This window comes from Oncorhynchus tshawytscha, linkage group LG10 (genome assembly GCF_018296145.1).
Source record: "Oncorhynchus tshawytscha isolate Ot180627B linkage group LG10, Otsh_v2.0, whole genome shotgun sequence".
Lineage (NCBI taxonomy): Eukaryota > Metazoa > Chordata > Actinopteri > Salmoniformes > Salmonidae > Oncorhynchus > Oncorhynchus tshawytscha.
In genome coordinates, this window is record NC_056438.1 from 60,078,665 (window position 1) to 60,090,867 (window position 12,203).

The 12,203-nt window shown below is 42.3% G+C and overlaps 1 protein-coding gene and 1 long non-coding RNA gene across 2 annotated transcripts in view; both read right to left on the reverse strand.

The window, feature by feature from the left end:
* LOC112260557 (oxysterol-binding protein-related protein 1) overlaps positions 1–8,864 on the reverse strand; it is a 45,519-nt gene extending 36,655 nt beyond the window's left edge. Inside the window, exons 1-2 of the mRNA XM_024435760.2 lie at positions 8,797–8,864; positions 7,157–8,145 (exon numbers count right to left, since the gene is read on the reverse strand). The gene's annotated coding sequence lies outside the window, so the exon portion shown is untranslated. The remainder of the gene's footprint in view (positions 1–7,156; positions 8,146–8,796) is intronic.
* A 213-nt stretch (positions 8,865–9,077) lies between these two features.
* On the reverse strand, positions 9,078–11,916 carry LOC112261122. The gene is made up of 6 exons (XR_002955105.2): positions 11,129–11,916; positions 10,922–10,976; positions 10,534–10,640; positions 10,122–10,256; positions 9,684–9,798; positions 9,078–9,254 (listed from the first exon to the last, which is right to left on the reverse strand). It is a non-coding gene; the product is annotated as an uncharacterized LOC112261122 (long non-coding RNA).
* Between the last annotated feature and the right edge of the window lie 287 nt (positions 11,917–12,203).

Consider the following 12,203-nt stretch of genomic DNA (forward strand, 5'->3'; position numbering starts at 1 on the left):
ATAGAATGTTGAAGTCCTCAGAGTGTTTCTGAAAATGTCAGGACACTTACATAGGTAGATGGTAAATTGAAAACTCAAAGTAGTTGCCTTGTAAGTTCACAATAGTAGGTGCTGATTCATACAAAAACATTCTCCATCCCTTCTAACCCAGACGATAGATCAGACAATTATCATAATATACTGTCTGTATATTATAATTGTCTGTCTGTTCTCTACAGCTCTAATTGGAGTCTAGCCCAATGTTAAATTACCCCAGCCTGTTCCAGTGCTGCGGCTGAGGTCAGAGAGATGAGGAAGACTCCTGTGAATCAATATGCTAATACAGGTTGTGCTGAGCTGCTTCAAAAAGAGCTCTATTTGTGATCAATACATGATCAGATTGGCAGGTGGGACGCAAAAAAAGGTGAATTTATCACAACAAATAGGGTCATTACTTTCCATCCATCCTTTGATGGAACAACACATCAAACAAGGTAAAAGGCCAGGTAAACATGTTTTATATACAATACCTGAAACCACATCAAAATTGAATCCTGAATTCAATACAACAGGATTCATTTTTGTCAAACCCATTTCTTGTGTAAGACTTACAAAAAGTCTAGTTTGAATGTAGAATGGCTGAGTCCTGATTTTTCATCCTTCTCCCAAATGGGAGTGGGTAAGTCCACACTTTGGGGGTGGAGAATTGGGACTCACTTTCTGAAGGGTGGAACATCAATTTCTTTTAAGAAATGCGGGGGAATTATATCCATCCTATAAATAGATGCCTTTGACATTCTGCTGAATAGATGCCTTTGATTCTGCTGTCTGGCACCATAGTGTCAGAAACAGTCCATTCCGTCTTCTCCCCCCTCCCATACAAGTTACAGTGCAGTAGGCCTGTCAACACATTCACATCAGCTAAAAAGACATCCTCTAGAGATCTCAATGGAGGTTAGGGAGAGTTGGTACTGTAGCAAGAAGGAGAACAAGACCAGATGCTGTCTTAAATAGGTCAGGGTTAGTTCCAGTCTGTATGCTCTGGAAGGGGATTTGCTTAGATATACCATATATAATGGAAAATTTCAATTAGGAATGAGCCTCTCTATTGACCATGGCCAGTTGTTTAATGCTGAAAGATGCTTTATCCCCTCATCTACCCCTCTCCATTTTCAACTTAGATCAAGGAATATCAACAGTAGAACATTCTAGATTTAAATCTAGGACATAAATTATGAGAAACTGCCATTTTGATTAGCATAACATATGCTGCCTTTTATATCCACCAGATGAAACATCCTTACAAATAGTATATTCTCACTCTGCCTGTGAAATAAGCACTTGTAAACACTAAATTCACTCTACTCAGAACAAGGTAGTCTTGCTCATCTATGTAGCTACAGAAACTAATTGAGCTCACGTTGCAGCAGGAGCCCGAGCCAAGGCTCACAAGACCATCTGACGCGGTAGCTTGGCTCTGGAGAACCATCCGGGAATACTTTGTTGTGTAACGTGCCCCAGTGCTTTCTTTCTCTCTTACCCTCCTCTCCTCCCCCTATCCCATCCCTCCAGCCTCTCGCCTCAGCACACACAGCACTATTTTAAGCTCCGCTGAGGCTCTGTGGCTGTATTGTACTCTTTCGAAAGCCTCAGAGAATCACAGCTCCCAGTCTCGCTGCCCGGGACCCTGAAGCTGCAAGCTTTAACTTTGTTTTCACGCTAGAGAGGAAAGAGATTCTGGGGCAAACGGGTCCTATTGAATACTAGATACACTACTGTACAGTGGTGACATCTAAATGGGGTTCTTTGGCACTAAGCGGTTTTGTCTCTTCACTACCCTCCCAATTGTGCATTTAACTAAACATATTTACATAATGGAGTAGAATTAACCAAACATGGAAACAACAACGAAAGGTCCTGGGGCCTGTTTAGTAGAGTGAAATGTTACTGAACATTCTAATCAAGTCATCTCTATTTATTATACAGTTGAAGGTCAAAAGTTTACATACACCTTAGCCAAATACATTTAAACTCAGTTTCACAATTCCTGATATTTAATCCTAGTAAAAATTCCCTGTCTTAGGTCTGTTAGGATCACCACTTTATTTTAAGAATGTGAAATGTCAGAATAATAGTAGAGAGTGTGATTTATTTCAGCTTTTATTTCTTTCATCACATTCCCAGTGGGTCAGAAGTTTACATACACTCAATTAGTATTTGGTAGCATTGCCTTCAAAATGGTTGAACATGGGTCAAACGTTTCAGGTAGCCTTCCACAAGCTTCCCACAATAAGTTGGGTGAATTTTGGCCCATTCCTCCTGACAGAGCTGATGTAACGGAGTCAGGTTTGTAGGCCTCCTTGCTCGCACACTTTTTCAGTTCTGCCCACAAATGTTCTATGGGATTGAGATCAGGGCTTTGTGATGTCCACTCCACTACCTTGACTTTGTTGTCCTTAAGCCATTTCGCCACAACTTTGGAAGTATGCTTGGGGTCATTGTCCAGTTGGAAGAACCATTTGCGACCAAGCTTTAACTTCCTGACTGATGTTTTGAGATGTTGCTTCAATATATCCACGTAAAGTTCCTGCCTTATAATGCCACCTTTTTTGTGAAGTGCACCAGTGCCTCCTGCAGCAAAGCAACCCCCAAAACATGACGCTGCCACCCCCGTGCTTCACGGTTGGGATGGTGTCCTTCGTCTTGCCACCGTCCCCCTTTTCCTCCAAACATAATGGTCATTATGGCCAAACAGTTCTATTTTTGTTTCATCACTCCAGAGGACATTTCTCCAAAAAGTACAATCTTTGTCCGCATGTGCAGTTGCACAGTCTGGCTTTTCTATGGTGTTTTTGGAGCAGTGGCTCCTTCCTTGTTGAGCGACCTTTCAGGTTATGTCGATATAGGACTTCTTTTACTGTGGATAAAGATACTTTTGTACCTGTTTCCTCCAGCATCTTCAAGGTCCTTTGCTGTTGTTCTGGGATTGATTTGCACTTTTTGGACCAAAGTACGTTCATCTCTAGATGACAGAAAGCATCTCCTTCCTGAGCAGTATGATGGTTGCGTGGTCCCACAGTGTTTATACTTGCGTACTATTGTTTGTACAGATGAACGTGGTACCTTAAGACATTTGGAAATCGCTCCCAAGGATGAACCAGACTTGTGGAGGTTTACATTTTTTTTTCTGAGGTCTTGGCTGATTTCTTTTGATTTTCCCATAATGTCAAGCAAAGAAGCACTTAATTTGAAGGTAGGCCTTGAAATACATCCACAGGTACACCTCCAATTGACTCAAATGATGTCAATTAGCCTATCAGAAGCTTCTAAAGCCATGACATCATTTTCTGGAATTTTCCAAGCTGTTTAAAGTCACAGTCAACTTAGTGTATGTAAACCTTCTGACTCACTGGAATTGTGATACAGTGAATTATAAGTGAAATAATCTGTCTGTAAACAATTGTTGGAAAAAATACTTGTGTCATGCAAAAAGTAGATGTCATAACCAAATTATAGTTTGTTAACAAGAAATTTGTGGAGTGGTTGAAAAACAACTTTTAATGACTCCAACCTAAGTGTATGTAAACTTTCGACTTCACTGTATTTTCAACATATCTGAACATTTGACCTCCGAATACAGCCTGGTTCTACATGCTGTGATCACAGCGACGAAATTCAGACTGTAAAAGAAACATGACAGGAAGTGTTTAGGTTCATCTTCAGGTCCCATGCAGTGAGCTGGCCCGCTGAGAGAGGTCAGTGCGGAGAGCAGGGTGCAGACCTGGGCTCAGGTCACCATCTCCCCTGGTGAGAAATGAAAGACAGGGTGACTCATTGAGGAGACGAGGGGTTATGGCTGCCTGGCATCTGTCTGTGATGCTGTTCCCTGAGGGGTTGGAGGTGGCTGTCATTCAGGGTGACTTTAGAAGTCTCACACAAAAACACTGATACTGGTGACAAAAAAACAAGTGACAGCAGTTGTTCTTGTTCCTACAGATTAAAATATATATATATATATATATACATAACATGGAGCCAGTGTTTTTGTTGTGACTTAGGTGTGAGGCAGAGATCGGTGTCAAAGATGTTGCTGAGACAGTTGCACAGACGTGTGTGTGTGTGAGCATGAGACTCCACTTTAAGGAGTTTCTGCACCGCCTACATACAATACAGTCACTACGGTGATATCAAGTCTATATTGGAAAACAAAGCAGGAAAAACAAAGACAAACGAGACATCCACAATTCAAAGACCAATCACACGCTCTCGCTCCCTGCCTGAGATAAATAATTTGGACTTCTTTGATAATAGTCCAAATCTGGATATAATGAATGATCTGGGTCAGGGAATATTCACCCACTGGAGAGGGGACTGGAACTGCATCTAAACCACCAAATGACTCACATCATCTTCATATCACACCTCTGTGAGAACTAAAAGCTGCCCATAACACAACAACAATCACAACAAACCCAACAACATGTGGCTCAATGTTAACTTTGGATCTTGATCATAATGTTTCCTTTGTCAGGAAAATCTTCTGGCCATACCATTTCAACATGACATGGGGTCAGGTGTTTTTCCTGATCAGTTAAGCAGTCCGGAACCCCCCCCCAGCTCCACCAGTATTACATGACTGTGGCCCTGAGTTTTCCTTGGTCAGATACAGTCAGGAAACACTTAGGGCACTATTAATCACCCTCTCTGAGGGTCTCAGGTGGAGTTGGGATATGCAAAAAACTCATTTCCAATTCAGACATGCATATAATACACACTTGTAGATGTGTGAAATAGGACAAATACAAGCTCCAATCAAATTATTATCATCATCAACAGGCAAAGAATGGCTATTTAGGCGGCAGCTGCAACAGTAGAAACAGTAGTAGTGAGAGCTGTGCCGTGGTAGGAACAGAGGGATGGAGATAAATGGATTAGTGTTAATACTGTCCATCTCTACCTCCTGGACACTCTGCTAGGTGTCTTAATCCCATTAGTCTGATCTCACACATCCAACTCAGAGATGGAGCCGACACACATCGTTGTGCTTGTTCAGACATCTCAGTGATCCGTTGTCCAAGCAACCAATCCCGTTTCGACTGTCTGGCCAGTGAGCCTCGTTTATGACACTCACTTTGCATCGCTTACTATGGATGGAATCTTCTAGAACACTGCTAGATATTCTGAGCGCTATCAGACAGCACTAGCCCAGGACCTGCAAGCAGAAGGCAATGTATCCGACCACTGTGGGGTCATTTGAACGCCAGCTCAAAGCGGTCATTTTTAAATCAGAAAAGGTGAGAAGGAAATAAACTTTTTACAGACATACACTACATGGCCAAATGCTTGTCGAACAGCTCATTCCAAAATCATGGGCATTAATATGGAGTTGGTCCCCCCTTCGCTACTATACCACCGCCTCCACTCTTCTGGGATGGCTTTCCACTAGCTGTTGGAACATTGCTGCTATAACAGCCTCCACTCTTCTGGGATGGCTTTCCACTAGCTGTTGGAACTTTGCTGCTATAACAGCCTCCACTCTTCTGGGATGGCTTTCCACTAGCTGTTGGAACATTGCTGCGGGTACTTGCATCCATTCAGCCACAAGACCATTAGTGAGGTCGGGCACTGATGTTGGCCAATTAGACCTGTACGCAGCCAGATTTCCAATTCATCCCAAAGGTGTTCGAGGGGGTTGAGATCAGGGCTCTGTGCAGGCCAGTCAAAGTCTTCCACACTGATCTTGACAAACCATTTCTGTATGGACCTTGCTTTGTGCATGGGGGCATTGGCATGCTGAAACAGGAAAGGGCCTTCCCCAAACTTGGAAGCACAGAATCATCTAGAATGTTATTGTATGCTGTAGTGCTAAGATTTCCCTTCACTGGAACTAAAGGACTTAGCCCAAACCATAAAAAAACAGCAGAGACCATTATTCCTCGTCCACCAAACTTTACAGTTGACAATATGCATTGGGGCAGGTAGCGTTCCCCTGGCATCCGCCAAACCCAGATTCGTCCGTCGGACTGCCAGATGCTGACGCGTGATTCATCACGCTAGAGAGCATGTTTCCACTGCTCCAGAGTCCAATGGCCGCGAGCTTTACACCACTCCAGCCGACACTTGGCATTACGCATGGTGATCTTAGGCTTGTGTGTGGCTGGTCTGCTATGGAAACCCATTTCATGAAGCTCTCAACGAATAGGTCTTGTGCTGACGTTGCTTCCAGAGGCAGTTTGGAACTCGGTAGCGAGTGTTGCAACCGAGGACAGACGCACTATGCGCTTCAGCACTTGGCGGTCCAATTCTGTGAGGTGGTTTGGCCTACAACTTTGCGGCTGAGCCATTTTTGCTCCTAGATGTTTCCACTTCACAATAACAGCACTTACAGTTGACCAGGGATGCTCTAGCAGGGCACTAATGTGAAACATGGACTTGTTGGAAAGGTGGCATGTAGTGTATGTTTCTTACCATGAAGCTGCTGAAATACTGGTTGATTATTGCAGTCATATCATCAGTGACTTACTACATTCAAACCAGGACTTCAGCCTTGCTCTTTCTGTATTGCAGAGGGACTCTATTGTCATACAACCTCCCCTCTGGAAATGTCATAGCACCAGATGTTGAAGTCCAAGTTCACTAAACACAGCAGCACTGTGAGCACAGCATGGCCTTACTGTATGTAAAATGTATTGCTAAATCCTCTACAAATTCACAACTCTTTCATTTTTTTATCAAAACAGTTTCAGCTCTTCGTCAGGTACCTCTTATAATGCTCTAACAATATGACAGAGTACACTGCAATAAAACCCAATGTCATAAAATGCATATTACCAGATAAAAGTTGTAAATGCACTGAACACTATGCAAAACCCTCTTCATGCACACTCAATGGCACACTTCACCATCAGAGCAGTCAAGATGACTTGTTCTGAATGTAAAATGCCTGTTTTTAATGATCTACGTACATTGCAAAAGAGACCCTACCCTGGTCTAAATGGTGAATCCCTGTTTAAATAAAAGGTCAAATAAATACATTTAAGAAACACTCACTTGAACAACCTTCAAGTACTTAGCCTCAGAATGAAACAAGCACAGTTTATAAAGAGCAGCCTAATGCAAATAGACCCATAGTAGTTCAGAAGACAATGAAAAACAAAGGGAGGATGTTTGTCTGTACCTGAGTGGATAGAGGGTGCTGCTGTCACTTTTCCTCCTCCTGTCCTCGGGATGCTCTGCTGGGTGGTAGAATTGTGGCTGCCTCTGTGAACGTACGTACGTGCGTGCGAGTGTGAAAGCATGTGTCTCTGCTTGAGTGTTAATATGCACGTGCAACAGTTCCGTCTCCAAATGCCTAGCGTTTCCCTTAAGCAAGAGCGTGTGTGAGTGTGTGTGCCTGCACTGATCTGCAAGCAGAGTGCAGAGCTCAGCATAAAAGCGGATCTTGCTCGGCTGTGTCCTTGCTACAGGCTCGCTAGTGATTACCACTCTGTTCTACTGATGTCCCAAGGGCACGGCCGCGAGGACAGGTGCGCACACGCACAAACAAACCCTCCCTTCTACACATACACAGCCATCAGCCCCTCAGTTTACTACCCCTCCCTTGTCACACAGCTACTGGCCAGTCACAACAGGGGGAGGGGCTTCTATAACCCATTCACCATGAATGCATGAGCCAATAAGAACACAGCCCACTTGTAAACAATTGTGTAAGCATCAATACGACGGAATGGGCCTGGGCTAGCTTAGCTTGTGTTCACACAAGCAGGGCTAACTGAAACCAACTGTCACTTTTCTGGAGTAGAATATTAAAAATAAGGTAACAATGGAACTCTGTGATTGGCTAGCCCTGAAAAAGTTGGAATCTGTGTTGGTTTGAGTTCCGGTCTGGGTGTGTGCGTGTAGACTAGTGGTTTCAACCTGTGGTCCGCTGTGCAGATGGTCTGCAAAATGTTTTAGTGTTTATTTATTTTAGATCAAGAGCTTTTGATAGTGATTTGGTGGTCTCCAGAACGGAAATATTTGGGATCCGCTGGTGTTGACTTCATCTGACCTGGAGGGAGTCTGTGAGGTCGCCAAGATCTATCTTCATCCCCCTCCTCATCTGTCTGCTCCTGGGTAGTGACAGCTGCTGTTGGCCACATGCTCCTCCAGGGCATCCAAGCATCTCTGTAGACATGTACATACAAGCACAAATAAAAACACTCCACTAAACTAGGCCTATGTGTTGTAAACTATGAAGTACGTTGTCCCAAACCACATAATCTATACTAGGAGAACGTCACTTGTCTTATAGCCTCTGGATCCATCTTGGATGACACCTTAAAGTGATGGAGACCAAAGATCAAAGCACTGGCGGCTGAAGAGGCACTAGTCCCATGCTTTAACCGGGAGAGGAACATGAATGACATACAATCTAAATGAGTGACAGACATAAAAACAATAGACAGTAAAAGATATGACAATAGGTTTTTCTAATGTCAACATAATGTGACAGATATGCATTGCAAGAATGGAGGAGGGTAGGCATGTACACAACAGTGAAAGGTTAACTAACTGTCTGTTGTGCCGTCCACATCTTAATGTGTGGTAGAGCATGGAGAACACAGTGCCCTGGTGCCTACCTACTCTGCAGTGAGCTTTCATCAGAGCCTTAGAGCCTTGCCAGACAGCAACAACTGTATCCGTTCTGGAAACAAACACACAAAGATATCCCTGCACTGCATCAGGCTCTTCAGGGGAAAAGAGGAGCAGGTTGCTGTGTATCCAATAGGGAGGGAGGGGTAGGGGAGTAAGGGTGGAAGTAGCTTAAAGACTCACTGTCTTGGATACCAGAATATAACTCCGTTTGAACGACCACCCAATAGGAATGCCATCCCAGAAAACTGGCACTCTAAGGGTCAAACGCAGCATCACTACATTACAATATCAGTTTTCAAAAGTTTCAGAAACACTAAACATCAGTTCCCAAATATAGTAATTCTATAGTAATTATAAAATAATTCCATTCTGTTCAAGATTGTACAGTATATTTCAAAATATATTAATATTTGCTTAGAATAAATACAAAAGACACACAAATACTTTCCATAGGCCTTCAAAGTTCGGCACAACACAAGTCGTATCCTCTAGGGGAAGAATTTTTTGTTTTGTTTCAGTAGATTTACAGAATCAGCAGCTTTTTGCTCCAATGTTCCTCTCGCATCTCACCTTGTCATGACTGCCCACCAGAATCTGCTTAATCTCCTCACTCCAGGCCAGGTCAAAAACGGTTTGGTCTGCAACAGAACATAGCCATTTATCAGTAATTTATCAATGACATCCTGCTAGCTGACAGGGAGGGAGGCAGTGAATAGAACACATATGCGTCCCAAATGTAACCTTATTCTAGTGCACTACTTTTTAACAGGTAGAATAGGGCTCTGGTAAAAGGCAGTGCACTATGTAGGGAATAGGGTGTCATTTCAGACTCAACCATAGACACAAACTAAGTAGATTTTGCTTTGTAAATGTTAGGCAAAATCTATATGATTGTTCTATACATTATGAAATTCAAGTGATTTGAAACTGCATCCAGGCTCTTCGTAAAGTAATATCCATGCAAACATGTAAGTCACAAGCCTATTTAATATTTATTAAAAAGGTATACCATAGTTATAAAAATAATGTGTTTAATTTCTTCAGTGGACATATCAGTTGCTACATACTGCTCATTCTTGATGCTGGGGCTGGCTCCAGACTTGAGCATCTTTCTCACACACTGCTTCTGCCCCCTGTAGGCAGGTCTCTACAGTGGATGTCTGGAGGCCTCATCTTGCAGAGCTGAGAAAGGTAAGACATCAAAAGTGAATGAATTAATTAAGCACATGGTGTCTTTACATTCACTTAACATGCATGACACATGTAAGTTAACTCTGCATGTAAGCAATTGATAAATTTGCAAACTAAATTTGTATAAAACCAAACAAGTTTTTGTAGCAGAATCTTGCATCCTATCCTGAAGGACAAGGTTGACCTCTTCAATTGCAAAGTCAGTAACCATGCTGATGACAATGTAAGATGAAATGTAACATGATATACAGTGTTAATCATCAAGAAGACCATTTGGGCAGTCAGCCGAAAGCCAGGCTTCTACTCTACTCCACCTTGAGGTTGAGAGGTTCAGTGGAGGGCCAGGGATGATCAGATGCTGACCAGCTGAGACAGGCTGAAGATGTCTCCCTCTCTGTCCACCCCCAGAAGCTTCGCTTCCTTCCTCTTCTCCTCTCTGATCTCTGCAGCTGTGCACAATTGATATAGGGTTTGTAAACCAGGGTCGTGTTCAGTAGGGCAAACAGTAGTAAAATGTTATGCAACGGAAAGGAAAATGTGTACTTATTGGACAAGTTCACGAAGTACCTCCCCATCTCATTCTGTTTAAAATCTCACTCGACCCACTGAAAATGTGTGTTCTTATTGGACAAGTTCAGAAAATACCATGCCATTTCAAAACTTTTTTCATCTACTGAACACAACCTAGTGCAGGGACGAAGCGAGACCATCAATCACACAACTTACCCTCGTGCATGGCGATGGTCTCATTATCCTCGTAGACAGATTTAGGGACCTGGGCTGTCCCGTAGATGATAGTGGCACAGGTATCGCAACAGAAAAATAACTACTTCCTGTAAAAGAAACAGGATTACATTCTCCATAGAAATGCAATACTAAGTAGCTGTGCATACCGCACACCTGAACACACATTATATTGTACACACGTGAAAGTACTGGAAAAAGCACATGAAATTATGAAATGTCTATTCCCAAGTTATTCTGCAACTTCACATCAGCACCATCCTAACACACATACACAAGGCTTAAACGTCCATTTGAATACAACTAAGTACTATATAAGTAAAATGATGTGTAATACATTAACAATTGATAAGTAAGTCTGTATTCTCACCTTGAGTAGCTCCTCCACAACATCTTTGTGTCCAAAGTAGCAGGCCAGATCCAACCTGCCAACAACAAATTGCACAATAATTGATGTAGCCTATCTGACATTACAGACTGACGCTTACTAAATCTGCAACAACGTTGCAATTTGGGCTGTGACTTAATTAGCATACGTCATGAAAATAAATGCACTTCTGGGTTCATATCGACTCACCTCACCTGGGCAAAGTGTTATTGTTAGATTCCATGCGCAACAGGTGATTAAAAAAACATTCATCAATCAGCTTTGATATCCGGGAAATTTGCCTATATTCCGGGGCTTGAAATCAATATTTGGTGGTTGCAACAGTCGCCCACAGAAAAGTCACGTTTTAGAGGAGTGTGTGGTCGGCTACGCTAGACTGTTTTACTTCTAAACGTTCGTTATCAACTTAATTTCAATAGTGAGCAGGACATATATTCTAACTTACATTCGTTTCGCAGTAAAGAACATCCACTATAGAAAAGGTTGCGTTGACAATTGACAGCGCATATCGTGAAATTGGATCTCAGCTGACAAGGACTGGAACTTGTGGACACACGTGATCAATTTAAAGCGTTTCATCGTCATTGTAAGAAACGTTTATTTCTCGAAAATGTGTTTAACAAATATGATCTAAATTTCAAAATCACAGAGAATTAAGAAAAGCGATTTAATAGAACATGCTCTCACGCATTTGAGCAAGTGTTGTTCTCCAATAGTACGCTAGATGGAACTATTGCAATGAACCCCACCCTATGTGTGGTTTCATTGTTCAGGTCATTAAGGTTTTAGACAAAATGTACACTTCGTCAATGAAAGATCAACCCCAAGCTTCGTAGATTGTTTTAAGGTAAACAATTATTGTAAGTTATTATTTGTGTGAGTTCATTCTATCATTTTTACCTCTACACTAAAACACAAGCCTGCCTGGAAGGAAAAAAAAGTAAAGCAATGCCAACTCTTGCCCACTTTTTCTGGGGCCTCATTTATCAAAGTTGCCTACGCACATACAATTCTCTAAAGCTTGTGTGCACCAATAAGATTTCCCGAAAAGGTTGGCATTTACAAAGACCGAATAGGAAGCCAGACATGGCACTCCCTCATTTTGTGTTTTATAATATAATACCACAGAGTCATAATACCCATAAAACCTAGCCATCAAACAGGGAAATGGTTCCAATCGTTTTGCCACCATTCATTTTCCCCATAGAGGATATTAGAAACACTTAAAATTAGGGCTGTGTTGCATGTATGCTTACCTTGTCAT